At 38.5% G+C, this 23,508-nt stretch overlaps 1 pseudogene; it reads left to right on the top strand.

The window, feature by feature from the left end:
* Nucleotides 1-12,326: 12,326 nt before the first annotated feature.
* Nucleotides 12,327-19,263, top strand: LOC132627444 (equilibrative nucleotide transporter 3-like; annotated as a pseudogene).
* Nucleotides 19,264-23,508: the final 4,245 nt, after the last annotated feature.

Genomic DNA, 23,508 nt, shown 5'->3' with positions numbered 1-23,508 from the left:
TGCTATTTTTCTCCATTCAATCAAATTTATTCCACTTTCATTCTCAACATAAATTTCATCACATTCACAACTAGAATACAACATGAATTCTATACATTTTTGGCTATACAATATACAAATACACATGGCTACACATATATACCACACATCCACTTTGCAAACTTCCATTTCTCCATACAATCAACACATTTCTATATACTACAACCCAAACAAAACTCCATAACACAAGAATAAAGGATAAATTCTTACCTTTTCCTCTAGTCTTCTTTACTTGAATTTGTGATCACTTTGGTGAACCAAGGCCTCCTTTCTCCAAACCAACTACACCAAGTTGAAGAGGGGACTCAACTTAGTAAGGAAACCACAAAATACAAATTTTTAACACAAGATTTTTGGTGGTGAATTTTCCACACCAAACCCGAAATGCCTTCTTTCTTTTGCTCTTGTTTTGCTCTTCTTTCTCTTCTAAGTCTCTTGAACCTTCTAAGGGATAGTGATCCCTTTATAATTAATTAGCACATGGAAATATTCATTAAAGCCATGGGTTGGGCCTCACTTGGCCGGCCACCCCTTAAACATTGGGCCTAAATTTTTATTTTATTTTGTTTGGGCCAACTCGGTTGGTCCCGAGTTGGGCCTAGCCCACTGACCTTTCGACCTTAAAATGTTCATAACTCCTTGTACCGACGTCACCTGGGAACCCACGACCTATGGATTGAAAGCTAATTCAATTATCTACAACTTCTATTTCAAGGTATTTTCGAAATTCCAAACTTACAATACAGTTTTTGCCCCCCAAAGTCAGGTCACCCGAAAACGTTTTCTTAAAAATATTCGTTTGGAGGGTTTCCACTTTGATTTGGTCCAAAGGTACTTCATGAGTTGTGTTTAACTTTACATATGTGATTCATATGACTTTTCAGATGTTCCAAAAAAAATCTCGGTATGTGGGCCCCACCCCAGCAGATGCTCCGAGGTTAAAAAATACGGGATATAACATCCTCCCCCCCTTTAGAACATTCGTCCTCGAATGTTAAATTAATCTCATAGGGTTTGAAAATACTTTGGGGGAGTTCATGTTTACAGACATCACATATGACACACGATTGATATTGGAATAAATTAAAGCAGGGATTTAAGGTTACCTGTGGGTATAGAGAACAAATGAGGATATTTCTTCTTCATTTCCTCTTCGGCCTCCCATGTCATTTCCTCCCTATTATCGTTCCGCCACAGTACCTTAACAGAGGCTACATCTTTATTCCGAAGCCTCCTTACCTGACGATCCAAAATAGATACGGGCTGCTCCTCGTACGATAGTTGCTCCGTCACCTGAATATCATCAGCAGGAAATATTCTAGAAGGGTCACCGACGCATTTACGAAGCATAGAGACATGAAATACCGGATGTACCGCTTCCAAATCAGATGGCAAATCTAGCTCATAGGCGACATTTCTAGTTTTTCGAACAATCTGATAAGGCCCAATATAACGCGGACTGAGCTTACCCTTTCTGCCGAACCGCATCACGCCTTTCATAGGCGATACCTTCAGGAATACCCAATCGCCTACCTGAAACTCCAACGGTCGACGCCGTTTATCCGCGTATGACTTCTGTCGACTCTGGGTTGCCAACAGTCGCTCCCGAATAAGTTTTACCTTGTCCACGACCTGCTGGACCATATCTGGGCCAATCAACTCTGACTCGCCAATATCAAACCAGCCAATCGGCGATCTGCATTTCCTGCCATATAGAGCCTCGTACGGAGCCATCTGGATGCTGGAATGGTAACTGTTATTATATGCAAACTCAATCAATGGCAAGTGATCATCCCAGCTGCCTCTGAAATCAATAACGCAGGCCCGCAACATATCCCCCAGCGTCTGTATAGTGCGCTCGGCCTGTCCGTCGCTCTGAGGATGAAAGGTTGTGCTCAGACTCACCTGAGTCCCTAGACCCTCCTGAAACGACCTCCAGAAACGCGCCGTAAACTGGGCGCCTCTGTCAGAAATAATAGATATAGGAACTCCGTGAAGCTTCACAATCTCTCTAATATAGAGCCTGGCATAATCCTCGGCGGAATAAGTAGTCCTGAAGGGAAGAAAATGGGCTGATTTCGTCAGCCTATCAACAACGACCCAGATGGAATCATACTTCCGTGGAGTGCGAGGCAAACCTGTAATGAAGTCCATATTAATAACCTCCCACTTCCAAGTCGGGATTTCCATCTCCTGCAACAGTCCACCCGGCTTCTGATGCTCAATCTTGACCTGCTGACAATTAGGGCACTGGGCGACGAACTCTGCAATATCCCGCTTCATGCCGTCCCACCAGTATAAGCATCGGAGATCATGGTACATCTTCGTAGACCCAGGATGGACCGAATAGCGAGCATAATGTGCCTCGCTCATAACCTGCTGCCGAAGGCCTGCAATATCAGGTACACACAACCTGCCTCTGTATAACAAAGTACCGTCCGGTGAAAACTCGAACAGAGTCCTCTCCTTATCATAGGTTGTGTCCCTGTACTGAGCTAAGACAGGATCTTCGTATTGACGCCGCTTAATATCGTCCCTGAGGGATGACTCAGAAACCTCTCGAACAGAAATCCGTGTATCTCCAGAATCGGCCAGACGAACCCCGAGACTAGCCAACTGCTGAATATCACGGGCTATCTCTCTCCTGTCTGGCTGTAAATCGGCCAAACTGCCCATAGACTTCCGACTGAGCGCATCGGCAACAACATTAGCCTTACCCGGATGATACAGAATATCCACGTCATAATCTTTCAGAAGCTCCAGCCACCTCCGCTGTCGCAAATTAAGCTCTCTCTGCCTGAAAATATACAGGAGACTCTTATCATCAGTATAGATATCCACATGAACGCCATATAAATAGTGTCTCCATATCTTCAGAGCATGAATTACCGCTGCGAGCTCCAGATCGTGGGTAGGATAATTCTTCTCATGCTTCTTGAGCTGCCGGGAAGCATACGCTATAACTCTGCCATGCTGCATCAATACACAGCCCAACCCCATGCCAGAAGCGTCACAATAAATAACATACCCGTCCGGTCCCTCTGGAAGAGTCAGAACTGGGGCTGTAGTCAGCTTCTCCTTCAGCAACTGGAAGCTCCGTTCACAAGCGTCAGACCACAGGAACTTAGCTCCCTTCTGAGTCAGCCTTGTCAAAGGCGCTGAAATCGAAGCAAACTTCTCCACAAATCCCCTGTAATAGCCTGCTAACCCCAGGAAACTGCGTACCTCTGTGGGCGTCGTAGGTCTGGGCCAATTCTTCACGGCCTCAATCTTCTGTGTGTCCACCCGGACACCATCAGCTGCAATAATATGCCCCAAGAAGGCCACTGAAGACAGCCAGAATTCACACTTAGAAAATTTCGCATATAATTTCTGATGCCGGAGTACCCCTAATACCGATCTCAGATGATCTGCGTGCTCCGCCTCAGACCGAGAATAAACCAAGATATCATCAATGAATACAATTACAAACATATCCAAGAATGGCCTGAATACCCGGTTCATCAAATCCATGAATACTGCGGGGGCATTAGTAAGCCCAAAAGACATAACCCTGAACTCGTAATGCCCATATCGGGTCCGGAAAGCTGTCTTAGGGATATCGGCCTCTCGTACTCGCACCTGGTGGTAACCGGATCGAAGATCTATCTTCGAAAAACACTTAGCGCCCTGCAGCTGATCAAACACATCATCAATCCTGGGGAGGGGGTATTTATTCTTTATAGTTACCTTATTCAGCTGCCGATAATCAATACACATACGCAGCGACCCGTCCTTCTTACGCACAAATAATACCAAGGCTCCCCAAGGCGAAGTACTGGGTCTGATGAAGCCCTTATCTAACAAATCCTTCAGCTGCTCTTTCAACTCCTTTAATTCTGCAGGCGCCATTCTATACGGAGGAATAGAGATAGGCTGAGTGTCTGGGAGTAAATCAATAGAGAAGTCTATCTCCCGCTCTGGAGGAAGACCTGGAAGCTCGTCGGGGAAAACATCTGGAAACTCATTAATCACGGGGACTGACTGAAGTGTCGGCGTCTCTGCGTCCAAGTCTTGTACCCGTACCAGATGATAGATATAACCCTTTCTAATCATTTTCTTTGCCTTAAGGTATGAAATAAACTTACCTTTCGGCGATGCTGTATTACCAGCCCATTCTATAGCTGGCTCCCCGGGAAACTGGAAGCGAACTACCTTATTCTGGCAGTCAACATTAGCGTAACAGGAAGCTAGCCAATCCATACCCATAATAACATCAAATTCAGTCATATCTAACTCTACCAGATCTGCCTTAGTGTCACGGTCACAAACGATCACAGAACAGTCTTTATAAACCTGTTTCGCTACAACAAAATCCCCTATCGGTGTGGCTACCTCAAATGGCTCTATAGGTTCAGACATAATACCAATTTTACCGGCAACAAGGGGTGAAATATATGATAAAGTCGAACCTGGATCAATTAGTGCATACACAGATCGAGAGAAGACCAATAAAGTACCTGTGACGACATTAGGAGATGCCTCCTGATCCTGGCGGCTGGCCAAAGCATAAATGCGGTTCGAAGGACCGCTAATACCAGAAGCTCCACCACGGCCTCTACCGCGACCCGCTGGTGCTGGAAAACCCTGCCCCGTTGGGCGCATAGCCACTGACGAAGATGAAGACCCAGCGGCTGATCCGGTAGGCTGCGCTGCACCACCCGAACTACCCTTATACGGGCAATCTCTCACAGAATGGCCCTGACGGCCACAAGAAAAGCATGCACCGGTGGCTCTGTAGCACTCTCCCGTATGGTATCTGCCGCAAAAAGAACACTGAACCCTGGGTGGCCTCATCTGACCAGAACCCCTATCTGTCCGCGAACCTGAAGCCCTGGAGCTCTGGCCTGCTCCTGAATACCCTGGGCTATCGAATCTGCGACCTGCAGGCTGGGGAGGCGCGCTCTGCGCCGGCTGAGATGAAAATCTGCTAGGCTGATGCGGCTGTTGGGGCTGTCTGCCCCGAAAGTCTCAAGATGACCTGGCCCTCTTGGGCTGTCTCCGATCCTGGCCCCTGTCAGGCTGGTGTCCTCCTCTGCCCCGATCCTCCATGCCCTGGGCATGGGCCTGGATACGGGCAATGTCCATACCGGGCTGAGCAGCCAATACTAAGCAGCTATCAACAAAATACCGATCCAGCCCCATAATATATCTATGCATCCAGTCCGCCATAGTAGCCACCACAGTAGGTGCATATCGGGCCAAGGAATCAAACTCCAAACTATAGTCCCGAATACTGCAGCCCTTCTGCCTCAATAATAAGAATCTATCAGATCTGGCTCGTCGCAACTCTGGGGGCAGAAAGTGTCCAAGAAATGCCTGAGAAAAATCGCCCCAAACTGCTGGAGGAGCGCCGTCCCCCCTGGATAGCCCCCATGACTCGTACCAGTTTGCCGCCACATCATATAACCGGTACGAAGCTAACGCGACTGACTCTGTCTCGGAAGCATTAATCAAATCTAGAGTGCGTCGCATCTTCCTAATAAACTCCTCAGGATCCTCCTCGGGCTTTGTCCCGAAGAACTCTGGAGGGTTACAAGTCAAAAACTCACGGGCTCTCGAACTATCACGCCTGACTGCCCGGTCACCTCCCAGTCCATGCCCCTGAACCTGCCCTGCCACAAGTCTAGTCAGCAACTGGACTGCCTCCCTCATAGACTGATCCTCAGTGCCTGGCCGTGGAGCTGGAGGCTCAGGTACTGGAACTGCGGGAGCTGGCAGTGGAGCCGTCCCCCGATCTGCAGCTACGGCTGCCCCAATCTCCTCCACGAGTGGCGGTGTAGAAGAACCCTCTGTCTGGGGCAAAGTCTCCGGAGCAATATATACCTGGGCCCTGGTAGTCCTCTGGACCCGGCTAGTCTCTCCTACGGCAACTGACTTGGCCTTTTGGGCCGCTGTCGCTTTTTTTGGAGGCATATCTGCAAATATAGCCACTCGTTAGGAAGGGGTCATCCTGATAACACAGCTCTATCGCACGATCTAAGACAGAAAGAAGGGTAGTATCCTAAATGCCCTGTAGCCTCCTATTTATAGGTGTGGTGCACAACACACCAATAAACAAGACTCTACTAGACACGGTCTGTGGACATTCCGAGGACGAACCGCTCTGATACCACTTTTGTCACGACCCAACCCCGTGGGCCGCGGCCAGTGCCCTAGCTGGGCACCTATACGTACCCGATACCCAAATTAGCATATTATCAGAATAATAATATAATAATAACATTAGTGGATGCTACAGAATTTAGCAGAAGAGCAGACTTGGCACACAGAAGCCGATAAGGCTATCATAAAACAAAACATCCCAAACATATGTACAGAACCCACACAGATGTATCCACAGACCTCTACAGAACATATCATAATCATAAGACGGGACAGGGCCCCGTCATACCCTGAACAAAGTACATATCCAGATAGCAGTGACAGACTGTACCAAAAGATGGGCTCTGTAGAAGAGAGCGCCCCAAATAGCAGAAATAGGATCCTAAACGTGTGGATCAGCGAACCTGTCGTCAGTACCTGCGCGGCATGAAAACGCAGCCCCCGAAGAAAGGGGGTCAGTACGAAATATGTACTGAATATGTAAAGCGGAATCACAGAAGTCAAATCATAATGGTTACAGAAAATGAGTACAGAATCCAGAGTGTCAAATGCATATTTCCAAAACAGACAGAATGCGTACAGAAACATATGTCATATCATATCATATCCGGTCCCTGACACGGGACTCGGCAGACAGAATGTGGCCACCCTCCCGACGCTGGTGCCACTATACAGAGGAATCAGAAAAAGGGGCGTGGCCCCGTATCATATAATGTCATATCAAAATGTCCATACAGATCAGATCAGAATAGGCGGACATGGCACATCATACTCCACAGACCCATGTACGCGTATACCTGACCCTCACATCGGGACGCGGCGAACAATGCAGAGAATTACGCTTGACAACATATCCTGGCCCGGGCTCAGTGTGGGAAACATTGGGACATCCACGAATGGAGTAGTGAGAGACTAATGCAATTTAAAAATATAATAAATGTTTTCAAAGACTCGATGAAGCGTATCAAAGACCAACAAATCCAATGAGGTCGGACGAAATCATAATAAATGTATTTCGGATATCATAATAAATTACAGAAGTATAACTTTCCCGAAGTCATTCCGAGTGTCAAAATAATTTATAATATTTAACAGAATATTTAAAATAATATTCGTTAAGCGATTAGTAGGGTAATTAAAACATTTCTTTCAAAAATCGCTTAAAAAGGAAGCTTTAACACATTAGGGGCAAAACCGTAAATAGCGGGCCCGCCTTGGGACAAACAAGGCGGCGGGCTCAAATTGTGCCCTCTAAGCATATAGTATCACCTAAAAAGGTTATACAAACATTCTATGACTTTCTGAATAATTTAGAGCAAAATTTCATAATTTCAGAAAAAAAAGCGTATCAAAATGGTTCTATTCTACTGAAGGAAAAACTGAAATTTTGTCTTGCGGATTCTGAGGGCCAAGAGGTCCTTCGAGGCCCGGATCCGACCCTAACACACTAGGGGCATGCCAAGGGAAGAATTGGGGTTGCTTTACATACCTTTCGCGCTCCTTAAGCCTTTCCAAACTCACTTCCCGTTTCGTCGAAAAACTGCAATTGGTCAAGTTTACCAATTGTGAATTATTAATGCCATTATTTCAACTTTAAGCATATTTGGCTACCGAAATTTCGGCAGCACTTCCCCTATACATATGACACCCCGAGAATTCAACTCGGCTATAAATCATCAACAACAACCCAAACGACAACAACAATATCAACAATGAACATTAAAAACACAAATATCCTTCAACTAGTCATTTTTCTCACAAGTTGACATAATCTTCAATTCAACCCAACTTTCAACTAAGATCAATAATTTCATATTCAACAACCATCATGATCATCACCATATAGTTCTAGAAACATTTCATATCGTTTTCCTTAAGATATACACTTGATATACATGATATACAATCTTCCGCCAAAATCATAACTTATGCAAAACATCAAATCTTTGGCATACAACTTCATAACAAGTTTTCAACTTCCAAATTCATCAATGGTCATCACAACTAACAACCAAACAACTTCATTTCCTTAATGTCGGAAAAACCATACTAAAACGACATAAGTTTCTACATTCCAATTCAATACAAACTTATATCATTCTAACTTCATTTACATATCAAGCATTACAACAACACTCCAATACTCTAAACAAACTTAATCCATTTCATTCCCAAGTCAAATATACCACACGGCCATATGCTATTTTTCTCCATTCAATCAAATTTATTCCACTTTCATTCTCAACATAAATTTCATCACATTCACAACTAGAATACAACATGAATTCTATACATTTTTGGCTATACAATATACAAATACACATGGCTACACATATATACCACACATCCACTTTGCAAACTTCCATTTCTCCATACAATCAACACATTTCTATATACTACAACCCAAACAAAACTCCATAACACAAGAATAAAGGATAAATTCTTACCTTTTCCTCTAGTCTTCTTTACTTGAATTTGTGATCACTTTGGTGAACCAAGGCCTCCTTTCTCCAAACCAACTACACCAAGTTGAAGAGGGGACTCAACTTAGTAAGGAAACCACAAAATACAAATTTTTAACACAAGATTTTTGGTGGTGAATTTTCCACACCAAACCCGAAATGCCTTCTTTCTTTTGCTCTTGTTTTGCTCTTCTTTCTCTTCTAAGTCTCTTGAACCTTCTAAGGGATAGTGATCCCTTTATAATTAATTAGCACATGGAAATATTCATTAAAGCCATGGGTTGGGCCTCACTTGGCCGGCCACCCCTTAAACATTGGGCCTAAATTTTTATTTTATTTTGTTTGGGCCAACTCGGTTGGTCCCGAGTTGGGCCTAGCCCACTGACCTTTCGACCTTAAAATGTTCATAACTCCTTGTACCGACGTCACCTGGGAACCCACGACCTATGGATTGAAAGCTAATTCAATTATCTACAACTTCTATTTCAAGGTATTTTCGAAATTCCAAACTTACAATACAGTTTTTGCCCCCCAAAGTCAGGTCACCCGAAAACGTTTTCTTAAAAATATTCGTTTGGAGGGTTTCCACTTTGATTTGGTCCAAAGGTACTTCATGAGTTGTGTTTAACTTTACATATGTGATTCATATGACTTTTCAGATGTTCCAAAAAAAATCTCGGTATGTGGGCCCCACCCCAGCAGATGCTCCGAGGTTCAAAAATACGGGATATAACAGTGGGTGCGCAAACTTCTTCTTGGTAAGACTTGGGTATTTATAACAGTGTGGCTCCACAGGTAAGTGACAAAGCCGTCTCCTTGTTGGATCTTAACACGCAATAAGGTTTTGTGTTGTACTTGGATTCTTTCCTTGCTGAGTCGGCTTCTTTTCCTTGTAGAAGGCTTACTAATCTCGACAAATATAGCAAGGAATCTTTCATACTTGACCGCCAAGTCTTTACCATAATTCTTCTACAAATCCTTGTTGCTGCAGGATTTGTCTGGAACATGTTCACGAACCTATTTCATCCACATGGTTCGTCCATCTCTGAATATATGCATTGTTGAGATGGAACATGTTCATTTACCTGTTCCACCAATCTCTTTCATTCTGCATCTGCCTTTGAAATGGTTCTGAGATATTGGTTGGAACATGTTGTCAGACCTGTTTCATATATATATGTATAGCTCTGTGTCTGCAACCGTCAACTGGTCTTCTTACCACTGATCCCTCCACCTCTTTTGCTCGATGTCTTCCCCTTTAATCATTCCCCATTCTTTGATATAGAACATGTTCTCATACTTGTTCTCTTATCTCTTCTCTCCATTTGAACACTGAACTGCTCTGTGGCTAGGTCATCTCTTCTCTCTTTTTGTACTGTGCTTGTCTGCTTGTCTGTATCTGATGGAACATGTTTGTAGACCAGATTCATGGGCATTGCTTGCAACGGTCTCTTTGCAATAGATCAGTTCGTTGGACTAGTTCCATGTGCATTGCATTCTTGCTCATTCTTTGTTTGGAACTTCTACTATATTCAACCAAATGTCTAGCTTTATTCAATTCATTCTTGTGCACTCTCACATGTATCTAGACCTGGTTTGTCTTCTTCATGGTATCAATCATTGTTTGCCTTTTGTTTATCATGGGCCTTTGTCATTCATCAGTCTAGATAACGCCAATAGTGATTGTTATGGTAATGGTGGTTGGTGGTGATGATTGTTAATGATAGCTAGTGGTGTGACTAATGACTGTAGTGATTGTCGACGATAATGGTTGTGGGTGATAGTAGTTGATAATGGTGGGCGGCGGAGACGATAAGTGATAATGGTGGGGCGACAACAGTAAGCAGTGAAAGTGGATAGATGAGTGATGTCATCTTTGTAGAAATTATTGAATAGAAATCTTAATGATATTGAAATTTTGTTATAGATCTTAATCATTCAGATCTATTCAAACCAATTAAATGATTGTAAAATAAAATTAAAAAACACACATAATAATTACGATATGAAAGATTAAAATTCAAACATGAAAAACAAACAAATATAATGACAGAGATCTAAATAATTAAAATTAATACTAGAGACCTAAGAGGCTAAGACAGCTTGTCTGACACTTAGTATTCATAGTTTTGAATGGAAAGAAAGTACAAAGGAATCTTTTTAGATGCTTTTTATATCATTTCTACCGGTACTTTCGCAATGTTTGGTGCATTTTTTTTTTTTTGGCTCCTAGTATTGAAGTTAGTGAAGTAGTAAATTCATAGATAATTAACAACCAAGAGAGAAAAAGAAAGAGACCGAGAGCAATTAAACAAGCTAGGGATCCGAGAAAAAGAAAAGATTTGTCTGTACTCTTCAACATAGAAATTAAAATGTGAAAATAGTAGTATAATTCAAAAGACTCTCAAATCAAAGTACTTGTCCAACAAATAATAAATCAACTCTTTGCCTATTCATATTTAATTTAATACTCCTAATATGCATTACTGAGGGACCAAACATAAATTGGTCCATATGTATCTAATTAAATAACACTTTGAAGTTAACCAAAGTTGTCTCATTTGTATCTTCTCTCTCGGCCTCTTCCAAAAGCTTTAAGCCAATGAGTATGATCTTTAATCCAACTCATATAGTTTAGTAGTATTTTATTCTGGTTCACATCACCTTGTCTCGTAAAAGGAAAAATAGCTTTGTCAAATTTCCTCATTTCCAATCGAACTCGACACATTCTACTTAAAAAGTAAAAAAAATTCGTCCGTTCCGCCATACTATTGATGGTGTTGCATTCCAGTAAAGTTTCTATTAATAATCTTGGTATATACTCCTTTGATTTCTTTACTAATACATACATTTTGCACTCTTCTTAAAAAAATATTAATTAAGTGTTCATTACTAAATTATCCCTATAAATAGTAATTTCTCAATAAACCTGAAAAATTATTACTTAATAACAAAGATAAAGTTTAAAAAATATAATTAGTTATCTTTTAACTTACTAAAGTGGATAAGTAAAAAATATATATTTTAAACATATTTGACAAGTAAAAAAGATGGAAGAAGTGTATTACAATTTACATCCCTTGTGGCCTTTTTTTTTTTTTTCTTTTTTCCGTCATGTGTCTTATGGAACACAAATATTTGGATCTAACGCATCTCCATTACATCTTCTTCCATCTGATTATTGACACATGACATTTATTATATCCAATGGACCAGATTATCTTTCTCACTAGATCAACTTTATACAACATCAACTCTAAACAATTTGCCTATAATATAAAATTATGGTCTCTGTAAAGTCATATTTTTGGAAGGCTCATATTAACAAACCTTGTTGACCGCTTTATAAGGGTTGTTTTATTTTCTCCTCATATTTAATTGCTTTTAATTAACAAAGATAGATCGAAGAGATGACAAAATACACAGAAGATTATCTAAAGACCAAATATGTTGACTTCACTTGCTTTAATACTATTTTATGCAGTTCATATGAGTCTCCACACCCTCCTAACAAAAGCAAGTTTCCCTTCTCTTGACAATTTGCAAAGGTGACCATTAATTTCTCTTCACATTTTTGTTCATCTATGCTATGATTTATTCTTCACCGCAAAGTTGGCTTGTTAGTCCTAATCTCTTATTTAGGTTGCAATCATCTTAAGTATTAATCGGTGAAGCCGAGTCATGAGTGTTGCGGATTCAACCAGAAGTTCAAGTCCAACAAGGCTTAAGGTTTGTTTTAGATCTTATTACGGTTAGAATTTAAGTTATATACACTCATAACGTAGTTTTTTTTTTTTTACATTATCAGTGATTTTTAACACGTGCTAGTGAGTTTGTTGTTATATTTATCAGGTTGCCAATTTTTAAGTTTACCTATAACTACCCTACAAGTAATCTGATCGTGCAAATATTATTTACACGATTAGTACATAGATCCTTAAATTTTTACCCTAATATGTTTACTATTATTACTCAGATAGAAATGCATCCAGAAACTCTTACCATACAAGTTTATTCATGCTGAAATCCAGGGGAAATATAGTGGAATGTGGTATGTTGGATTCTTGGACTTGGATCGCTTGTTTCTTGGAATAATATGCTCACTATTGGAGATTACTATTATGAGTTGTTTCCGGTGAGTTTCCTTTTAATCATCTTTTTCTTATATCTATATTCTATTATACGGGTTAATTTCAAGCATGGTCAATTAACTTTTGTCATGTAAATTGTAATGAAGAAATACCATCCTTCAAGGGTGCTTACACTCATTTATCAACCATTTGCACTTGCAACAATTGCAATTCTTGCATATAATGAAGCAAAGATTGATACAAGAAGGCGCAACTTAACCGGATATACTATTTTCTTCTCAGGCGCATTTGCGCTCCTAGTGGTATGTTATACTCCATCCATTTTATGTGATATAGTCTGAATTGATACAAAATTTGAAAAAGAAAGAAAAGTTTTTAAATTTATATGATCTAAAATATGTCATAACATTCGTATTGCTATAAATTATCTCATTAAGGGTGTGTTTGGTCTTGAGGAAAATATTTTTCAGAAAATGTTATTCAATTTTTCATGTTTGATTGGTCAAAATTTTTAAAATTCGGTCTTTAGAAAAATAGGCTCTTTTAAATGAGAAAAATAACGTAGAAGTAGGAAAAATAAGTTTCATAACTAGCTTACTCCTTCCCATCCTACAACACACCACATTCTACGCAACCCCCCATAGCTGGCCCACACCCCTAGATTATGAGCCCGTTTGGATTGGCTTATAAGTTGCTTATAAGTTGTTTTCAGTTTTTTTGAGTGTTTGACTGACCAGCTTAAAGTCATTTTGTGCTTAAAATAAGCTCAAAAAAATAATAATTGGGTCCGTTTAACTTAGCTTGTCTAAAGCAGCTTATAAGCTGCTTAAAATAAGCTCATCCAAACAGGCTCTGTATATAAATGCTTTTAGAATAATATTTTCTGCGTAGCTACCAAACACCACTTATTTTTCAGTAAAACATTTACCTTCGTACCAAACACACCTAAAAGTAAAATGAGAGCTTTAAAATTCAAATATCATTAAATATAAAAAGAAGTCATTTTTTTTGGCGGACTAAAAAGAATTGTATCACATTAATTGAAACAGAGAAAAGAGGAATTGTGCATTCCTCACTTTCTTTAATTGCCTATTTCTTTTTCATTTTCACTTGATTTTTCTCTTACTTGCCAGTTGGATTTGGCCACATCAGGAAAGGGTGGTCTTGGAAATTACGTTGGTATTTGTGCTATAATTGGTGCTTGTGGAGTTGCAGATGGCTTAGTTAAAGGTGGCATGGTGGGAGATTTATCTTTCATGTGTCCAGAATTCGTCCAAGTAAGATTGAGGTTGTGTTTGGTCCGGCAAAAATATTTTTTTCAAAATTATTTTTGAATTTCTGATTGTCTTCCCAACCCCCAAATTCTATCAGGACAATAATTTTTTTTAATAGAATAGGGGAAACAAATTCTATAAACGGGCATTTCATTTTGATTGTCTTCCCCCACCTCTACCTTCGACTTCATAATATTTGTCTAAATTATATTTAAATGATATTGGGGGCAGTATATTTTGTTTACTTATCAAACACCAGAACATAAGTAAGAGAACCACTAATTTCAGAATTTTTTTTTCCTGTATACCAAATACACGCAGAAAGTTATTCATAATTTCACTAATTTGCTTTTACTATGGTTTTTGAATAAATTTTGTGAAAATGTTACAAATTTTCAGTCATTTTTATCTGGGCTGGCTGCTTCTGGAGCTCTTACTTCAGCTTTAAGGCTAATTACAAAAGCGGCCTTTGAAAGGACTAATAACGGCCTTCGCAAAGGAGTGAGTACGTTCTTTGTAATCCTATTGTTATTAGATAAAGAAAAAGGGACACATTAGTAGTTAGGTAGCTGGTTAGAGTTATGCAAGTATTAGTGGTACATAAATTAGTTATGAGGGAATTTATGTATATTATTTTATGCAGGCATTAGTCACGTGGGATTTAGTTATTCCATCTTCTACCCTGCATAAAATAATACATGGAATCCCTCATAAGTTATACATCTATAAGTTATGCTCTAAATTGCAAACCACCCACGTTATTAATTTTATGCATGAATAACTTACCTCCTAACCAGCTATCAAATGTGATATTGCTTATGCATAATTTAAGACATGAATAATTTGCCTCCTAACCAGCTACCAAACGTACCCAAAAATTGTACTCCTAGTTTTCATTGATAAAATTGATCAACTCCTTACTCAAAAACTCAAAGTCATAATATTGTTGATTTTGCAGTGTTATTCCTGGCTATTTCAACATGGTTGGAATTTTTATGCGTTGTTCTTTATGCATTCATCTTCCCTAAGCTACCAATCGTTAAGTACTACCGCACAAAAGCAGCAGCAGAAGGATCAAAAACAGTTGCAGCAGACTTAGCAGCAGCTGGCATCCAGAAGGAAGCAGCTGATACGGTAAAGATTTTTTATACCATCAGTGCAATATAATATAAGTAACTAGTTATAACGAGGAAACCAACTCGCTATTTATGTTATACTTCCTTCGTTTCTATTTGTTTGTCCTACTTTTCTTTTTAACGTCACTTTTTACATCCAATATTCTACATTATATATTTAAAACCACAAGATTCAATAGGATATCTTAGTACATCAAACACATCTTTAGTTTACGTCCACAAGATTCAAAATGTGTTCTTTAAACTCCCTACCGAGCCAAACTAGGACAAACGGATTGAAACAGGGGAGTAACTTGTTGTTCCCAAACACACACGCAAGTATACATGGTCGTACAAGTAATATAGGATTCAAAGTCCAGATATCGTACCCACAGAGACTTAGATGCTATAGTGTTCAACTAATTCAAATTCTATTGTAATTATTCAAGAGAGTAAAAATCAAGGTGTTTTTGTTGTAACTAAACTATTGGTTGAAGACAAAATTATTAAACGAACACTTTGTGATTTAGAATTTAGATGACTAGGAATAAGACTATAAGGTTTATCAGATGAGAAAGAGTTCCAGGGTCATGGCTTTCGACAATCCAATTAAGTCTTCTGACAATTCTACCTATCTTATTTCCTGGGTTACTAGTTGACGGGTTAATTATAACTTTATGAGTATCGTCCAAATTGCTCACAAGCCTATAGATGCTACTCTAACGCCTATATTTCTATGGTCGCCAGAAAATAACAAGAATACATTTACTTCTCCGTATTCAACTAAGCAAGGCTAAAGGGTATATTCCTATCCTCATTAGCAAAACGATTATAACGAACAAGCCCTATTTATTCTTATTACGCATGCAAATTCCCTATCCCTAGCTCAATTCACACACCACGGATAGTGTCGAATTAGTGTTCAAAGTAATTAAACAATTAAGCACAAGAATAAATAAGCAACCCAAAATATGAAAATTTAATAGATAAAAATTGTCGTCAAACCAACTATCATGTATTTGCCACAACCCTAGAATAAAGAAGTTTAGCTACTCATGATTCGAGACGAGACAAAAGAATTGATTAGTAAACTATGGTTCTATGGAGAAAATAAAGTAAAAACGACAAGAGACGAGAGACGACGACATACAAGTCTTGAAAAATATCCCAGCACGTCGTTCCTAACATTAAAAACGTCTATTTATAGTCTAGGGTTAAAACTAAAATAAGTAGACCTAATCCCGTTCAAAACGAGAAAAACTGGATGACACCCGCGTCGCGGGTCAACGCGGGCACTGTCTGTGATTTCTGAGTGCAATAGTTCAGAGAGTGTGTCTAGTCGCAATATATCCGCGACGCGTAACCAACGCGAGTTGTACACCTGCCGCGACGCGGGTTTGACACACAAAGTCCTTCAGTTGCCCAAAATTCTCTAAGTGTCGCGCGATCCTCTCGTCACCTCGTGCAAATAAAATCGCCTCCAAAATCTACCAAAATTGCTCGGTTTTCCATCATTTGTCGTCGTTGTACCTAAACACCCAAAACATACCAACATAAGCTTGAATACAACAATTCAACCATAGATAAAAGCGATTAAAGTACTAAGAATGAGAGGTAAAGTGACGCTAAATATCGATATTTGTGCCAAATATCATAACTCTTTTTTAAGTTACCATATTAGGCTTAATATGAATGGTTTACCTACTCCCTTCATTTTTATTTATGTGAACCTATTTGACTGGGCAATGAAGTTTGAAACTTGTGGTCAAACTCTGACTGAAAACTGTGTTAATGATATTTTGGACGTTAACCTTTGTTATGCTCCTATGAACTGAACAGGCTGACAATAGTGCTAAACAATTGGAGCGTCTAAGCAACAAACAATTGTTCTTTCAGAACATTGACTACGTGTTGGACTTGTTCTTGGTTTTTGTTACAACTTTCTCAATCGTCCCTGGATTCCTCTTTGAGAATACTGGTTCCCACAACTTAGGATCCTGGTACGTTTTTTGTTTTTGCAGAGACTAATTTGTTTTGTCATGAATGAAACTTTTATTCCAATACATAGATAGACAATTTAATTTGTCTATTACTCTCAATTGAACCCTCCAACTTACAAAATGATCATCTAGACACCTCAACTCGTCTCTATTGTGTCTGTTGAACACTTCAACTAACAAAATGATCATCTAGACACCTCCAAAATTTATGTGTCACTTCAGTGTTGGGTGCCCACAACACGCAATGGGGACAAGTTGAGATGTCCTAGATGTGCATTCTCAAAGTTACAGTGTTTAGTTGTCAATTGAGGTCAAGTTAGGTGTGAGCAGGTGTCTATCTATGTATTATGCCTTTAATCTACAAATGCTTGCATTCAACAAGAAATTTCACATATGAACTCTCCTCTCCTCGGGATTAGACTTTTTCTGATAGCCCTTTTGTCAGCGTCGATGAATTTTCTATCCAGATTTTGATTTCGATCGAAAACACAATAATAATTTGTTTTATGAACAATTATGTTATTTCCGGTCCAATTGAAATTGGTAGGGGGGCCGAGATCTTGAGAAGCTCTTCAATTTCTCTCTCAAACTGCTTCCATATGTCATCAACAATAGGCTTTTAAGCTAATGGATAGAAAGTATGCAAAAGGGGAAAATGGAATCATCAACATTTTACAGTCTGAACTAGTTTTTTTTTTTTTTAAATAAAAAAATAGTGCAAGTCTACTTGAACTTCATGCTTTGAACTAGAAATTCTAAATGGCACGGCATTTTATGATCAAGATCTTGGCCTTTTGGGTATGTACTACTTTCTTCCAATAGTTTGTCCTATCAAGAAAAATTATCGGCCTAAAAATAAGGTTCCGATCTTTTGGTGATATAAAAGTCGTTTTCATATCAGATTTTATCTTTAAAAGTACATAATTCAAATTTGTCGGGATTTAGGATAGAATTGAATTGTGAATGCACTTGCAGTCAAGACACTATCAACCAATAATCAAAATTCTTTTCTGTCATATATTTTCCCTGTTTTAATTTACGTGTCTTACTTTCTTTTTTGTCTATTACAATCTCACTTTCTATATAGCAAGTTTTTAGTTCGAATCACTTGACATGTTTAAGACCACAAGACTCAAAAAGGTATTTTCGTATGGACGATAAGATTCAAAAAACTTCTTGGTCAAAGTAAGATGCATAAAATAAAATGGGGATAGTAGTAGACAATACATGTTACTTCAAGATAAAATTTAGTTTAACTACAATTTGAATAACAAAAGGACACCACAAGAAGATGCTTCCTCAGTGCTACTGATCCGTTGAGGTAAATTATGTTAGTAACTGAGTTTTCCCTGTTTCAGGTATGCTTTAGTCCTGATAGCAATGTTCAATATGTGCGATTTTCTAGGAAGATGCATTCCTCGGCAATTGAAGTTGAAATCGCGAAAGGGCCTAATGATCACAACACTGTCTCGTTTCTTGTTCATTCCTTGTTTCTATTTCTCCGCGAAGTATGGTGAACAGGGCTGGATGATAATGCTCGTGTCCTTCCTCGGACTCACCTATGGTTATCTTACTGTTTGTGTCCTCACAGTTGCTCCTCAGGGATACAAGGTTGGTAATTCTGTGAAAATCTTGTTATTAATTAAGGTAAACTGAGAAATTTAAATTGTTTTAAATATAGAAAGCTATTAGTTTGGGACAGACAAAAAAGGAAAGTATGCCACATTAAATAGAACAAAAGGGGTAATTCATTATTAGTTTTTAGCTTAAATTAAATTATGAAGTACTTGTGTTTGTGTAGGAACCTGAACAAAATGCATTGGGTAATTTGCTAGTATTATGCCTACAAGCTGGAATATGTTCTGGCATTGCCCTGGATTGGTTGTGGCTTATTGGTAAAGGGAAGTTCTGAGGAGAGTAAGTAGGCGTTTGGCCATGAAAACCAAATATTTTTTACTTTATTTGGAATTTTGAAGTTGAAGTAAGATGAAGTTGTGTTTGGTTATAGTTTTGCAAAGAATATTTGGTTGCTTCAATGTACTGATAGTGAAAACAGGAATTTGGGTATTTTCCAAATTCCAAATAAAGTTGTATTTGCAATTTTCATGGCGAAACAATGATTTTCAAATAAAGTTGGAAAACAATTCCGGGAAAAAGTGAAAACATTTCATGGTCAAATTAGTTCTTAAATTCTTTGAGTCTCAAATTCTTTAAGATTGACAGAATATAACATCTATATATTTGTATCATGGAGTGGGGATCATAGTATTGTGGCTTGATATATGCAGGTTGCTCTCTTTTATAACCTGGTTTTGAAGTCTCAGTTTCTACAAAGATATTGGTACATAACACTGGTGAAAACGAGAAATTTTCTCAACGGTGTTCAACATTTAATAAAGATGTATACAAAGTAATATGGACATGCAGTGAGGGTGTCCGACTGATCGCTTAATAGCTATGCCCTTGTATATAGATAATGATCACATTGTCAAACATGTTACTAACGCCGGCGTATCTGTGAACTGCATTGGGTATGTCACTCAATTGAAAGCTATGAAACTATATTAGTTTGTGCCTTTGTCGTACAACAAATCTCTCTATAACGACGTTATTCTTTTGGATATCTTTTGGCTACTATAGCGAAATGTTGTTATAGAGAACATACAATATAACATAAAATGTAAAATCGCGATTCCAAAGAAAACTCTATCATTATAGAGAAATGTTGAGAGAATGACTATTATAGAGAGGTCTTACCAAAGGCGGACCCAGGATTTTAAGAGGACGGGCCACCATCAAAGGAAGATGCATGTTAGTCGAAGCATCGACTTCAAATCCTGGGTCCGTATCTAATCACAATGTCCTGTAACACCGCATCATTTAAAGATTTTGTTAAACACCCATAAAATCGATGTAAATAAATATATATGAAATGGCACAATTGTTTAGAGCTCACTCGCTTGCCTGGTGGTTTGGTGTCAAGTTATACACGTTAGGTTCCCTGTTCGAAACCTGCCAGCAATACGTTTTGTTCATTCTTTTCTAACTGTCGAGCTTTAAAAAAGGGTAACTTACAGAAATGACTATATTATTAGACTTGTTAACAATCGGTAGCTAGATTTTGTGTATTTACATTTCGTAGATGCTTTTTAGATGTATTTGAATACACTTTCTAGTTGTATTCGTAACTAGGTTTTAGCTATGCCCACGTGTATTTGAGTGTATTTGAATACACATACTATTGTATTCAGCTTTTGCAGTACGTAACCCAAATACATTCAAATACATATATACAACTGCATATAGACTACAAAATGAAACATTGTAGCTACGAAATATAATTAACTTAAATAGTAGTTATTAATCATAAATACCTCTTAGGGTTAGCTATGCCATGTAAAGTTTCCTAAAAAAATGTTATAGTCTAGACTCGAACTTGGGTCATGCGCTTACGCTCAAGGAGCTAAGGGGAATGCTAACCAACCGATCCACTTCAACAGATATGTTTTAGGGGTCCTCTTAAAATATGTGGTAGTTCTTCAAGGTATATTGTTACACCTTGTAGTTTTGCGCATCGAGATTTGTGGTACGTTGGTGTCTTATATTTGGATCGGTATTTGTTTCAAGGTCATATTAGGTTGGACATGCTTAACTTGTGCTTATAAGTGAATCGAAGCGGGAAGGTTCGTCAAAAGTTGTTTTGGATAATATGGTGTATGAGTCGTATAAGTGGGATATGATCCGTATTTTAAGATATGGACTGTATTTAAGAATACAAAAATTTAGCAGAAAAGTAGAAGTTTCAGGTCATATTACACGGCCATATTATACAGACCGTATAATATTAAACGGCTAGTAAGTTGGCCGTATAATATTATACAGAGAGATCAAAATTTTACAGAGAAGCAGAAATGATGGTGGCATTATACGACCGACTTATACGGGCCGTATAATGTTATACGGCCAGTAAATTAGCCGTATAATATTATACGGCCAAGTTATACGAACTGCATAATACAAGTCGGTGGAAATTTCCAGAATTTAGGCATGACGACCCCTCTTCATTTTAGACACTTTAAACACACTTCCAAGTTCAAGAGAGCTCTAGAAACTTCTCCAAACATAATTCCAAGCCAAATTAAAGGATCAAAGTGAGGATCAAAACATCTAGGGTTACAAAGTGAGATTCAAACTTGATCCTTCTTCTTGTAAAAGCTATAAAGGGTAATTTTAAGGTGAAGTGACTTTGGAAGTTGAAGTGTTCTTGAATTTTGAGGTAAGATTCCATCTTAGTTTCATGCTTATGAGCTTATTTTGTGACTATGCTAAGATTTGTGGAGGAGAAATTGGAGGAAAAGTTCAAATATGAATTTAATGATAGTTTGAGTTGTAAATCAACTTGAGCTATAATTATTAGCATGTTTTGAGCATAATATTGTTATGAGGGATAATAATGATGCTAAAGAGGTGTAGTATATAAGTGTATAAGAGGTTGTGTTGAAGTTGTTAAAAATTGATTATGAGAAGAAGTTTTGGGATTAGATTGAGCTTAGTTTGCATGAAATCTTTTGATTATGGTATTGTTGATATTTTTATTGCTGTTTGGGAGTTGATTTGAAATTTGGTGGAAGTAGATAAAATAGGGGAAGTGCTGCCCAAATACCGCTAGCTCACTAATTACTCTAGTTTGAGCTTATGAGTGCTTTCAAGACTTAACTATACTATGAATTTTCTTGAATGTAGATTTGTGAGCTTGGGAGGAGAAACGTTAAGTAGTTAACGAGACGAAAAGGTATGCTAAGGCTAACCCTTTCTTTCTTAAGGCATGATTCTTTTGTTGTGAACCTACACACAATATCTGTTACGGTTCGTTTTTACGCGGGTTAAGGCATAAAAGTTACTACGAGATTATTGGTGTTCTAATTGGATTTTAGTGTCTTCAGAGTCGCCACCTAATCTATTAAAGGAAAATTAAAAAAACCGAGTAAAAGATTTTTTCAAGCAAGAGAGAAATCTTTTGGTATCGAAGTTCGAGGTAAGGGTTCTGGTGATCCCGTAGGGAAGGTTTTACGCACCCTAGTATTAAAGATCCGGTGAATACGGCTGACCTAGGATCTCCAATGTGTGATTAATATATTTATTTGTTTATTGGTGTTTAATTTTCCACAAAAAATGCCATTCATATTCATAATCTTCAAGGAAAACTTTTGGCAAAAAGTCCTCTTTATAAAAGGGGTTTTTGGGTTTTTTTAAAAATCCAAGTAAGTGTTCAACTCACTTTATTGCCGGACTAGGACACACTTGGAATTTCTCCCGAGTAGAGTTGCTACTATTCTAGTCCTAATAAGATGAGTTTAGTTCTTACGGATTTTTATTTTTATAAGAAAATATGAGTATTATCTCTATATTTTATACATATATAAGAAAAAGTAAAGTTTTAATTAATCCAAATTTTATCACTTTTGAAGCCCATAAGGTCCAATCGTATTCCCAACCCCAAAGTCCATCATACCTCAATTTTGGTCCAAGTGTTTTTCCCTAATTTTCTGTCCATTTGGTTTTGGGCTTCCGAGCCTAAATCAATCACTATTTTTTATCAGGTTTTTGCTTAGTTCAGAACCCATTTCCAGCCTTAAGAATATGCGAGTCTCTTATTTCTCAGCAAATAAGGTCTAGATCAAAACGACTCTTTTGAGTTTTGCAAAAGGATTTATTACAGCCCCATTTAAATCTCAAGAGAATATGTGGGGCTACCAAACATGCTAGCCTATATTTTTACCCATGGATGGGCCTTCATCATATTTGCTTCCCTTTCCACTTTTCCCATGAACTTGGTCAAGAAAGGATTATTGGGCCCTTAGCCCAATGGGTTTATGCAAGTAGAAATCGCCCAACGAATAGTATTCCATGCAAGCAAAGAAAGGGGAAATACAGATTAGGAAGTTATATTGTGGCTTAAATAAAGGAAACTAATATAATAAAGATATAAGGCATGGAACTCTAATATATATCATTCAATGGATAGAAATTCGACTAGGCATATATACCCCTGTAGACTGAAAACAGCAAATAGATAAGCCCAAATTTGCCTATAACTAATAGCCTTACAATTCTACAGCCCATTAAAACAGTACAGAAACTGACCCAACATTAAAAATAAATAGAAAATCCAACAAGATCATTTTCCTTGAACAAAAATAGGCAATGCCATACAAATAAATATACACAACTTCCAACCAATATACCATGGGTATACACACCCATGGTGATACTAAAATATCCCAAAAGGGAAATCTTTCACCTTCTTGTTCCTGATGCCACACAAGATCCAAGGGGTTTCTAGGAACCAGGATCCCCATGCATGGTAGACATCAGGGAAGGCT

This window comes from Lycium barbarum, chromosome 1 (genome assembly GCF_019175385.1).
Source record: "Lycium barbarum isolate Lr01 chromosome 1, ASM1917538v2, whole genome shotgun sequence".
NCBI lineage: Eukaryota > Viridiplantae > Streptophyta > Magnoliopsida > Solanales > Solanaceae > Lycium > Lycium barbarum.
The sequence above is the reverse complement of the archived record's forward strand: the minus strand, read 5'-3'. Positions and strand labels throughout refer to the sequence as shown.